Source organism: Enhydra lutris, unplaced genomic scaffold, assembly GCF_002288905.1.
Source record: "Enhydra lutris kenyoni isolate GAN:26980312 unplaced genomic scaffold, ASM228890v2 scaffoldscaffold3, whole genome shotgun sequence".
In the NCBI taxonomy this organism is placed as follows: domain Eukaryota; kingdom Metazoa; phylum Chordata; class Mammalia; order Carnivora; family Mustelidae; genus Enhydra; species Enhydra lutris.
Genome location: NW_019154087.1, coordinates 41,203,443 through 41,204,276, shown reverse-complemented (window position 1 = coordinate 41,204,276; position 834 = coordinate 41,203,443).

Genomic DNA, 834 nt, shown 5'->3' with positions numbered 1-834 from the left:
CAACCTCCCACCCCCCCCCACCTCTTCAAACCCTTCAGATTGTTTTTCAGAGTCCATAGTCTCTCATTGTTCACCTCCCCTTCCAATTTCCCACTTTTGAAGAGGTAGTTTAAAGAAAAAAAGAAAGAAATAGTGGTGTATATATGGAGTTAGGGAGAAAAGAGTGGTGCTGGGGGATGGGTTTCTGGATTTATTTGTGCTACAGTAAAAGAGCCTAGGTAACACTGTCACTCTTAAACAAGAGGCTATCATGGTGGTGCTGGTGACTGTGCTGGGGGTTCAGGATTTCTTTTTGGTTGCATGGGTTACTCCACATCTGGCTGTTAAAACTGACTCTCATCAGCTGTCTTATCCTTTCCACTTAACCCAGGAATTCCTTCCCCACCTGCTCATACCACAAATCAGGAAATGTAGTAAGGGGTTTGTTTGTTTGTTTATAAAATATATTTCTAAAAAAGAGGTTATAAAAAGATAACCTTTAGAGAGTTATACCTAACCATATAAATACATTTTATATTATTAACTGAAATGGGATTTCCCAGAAGTCAAGATTGCTTTATGGTTTGTAATGGAAGTTTTGAAAAATTTTAGACCAAAATAGCTAGGAACAATTTTCCTCTCCCTAAAAGGAGCAGGAACAGAATAGAATAGTTCAGTCATAGATGAAAATATCATTGTGTTCTCACAGTAGTCCATTCACTGCTGCTAGCAAGCAAATCCTCTAGAGAATGAAACAAGTCAACAACACAATGTTCCCAATAGGGCTTTTGGGTTCATATGGTAAAAAATAAAAGTCAATTCCTACAGGGCTCTCATGTAGCTTTAAAAAATGGT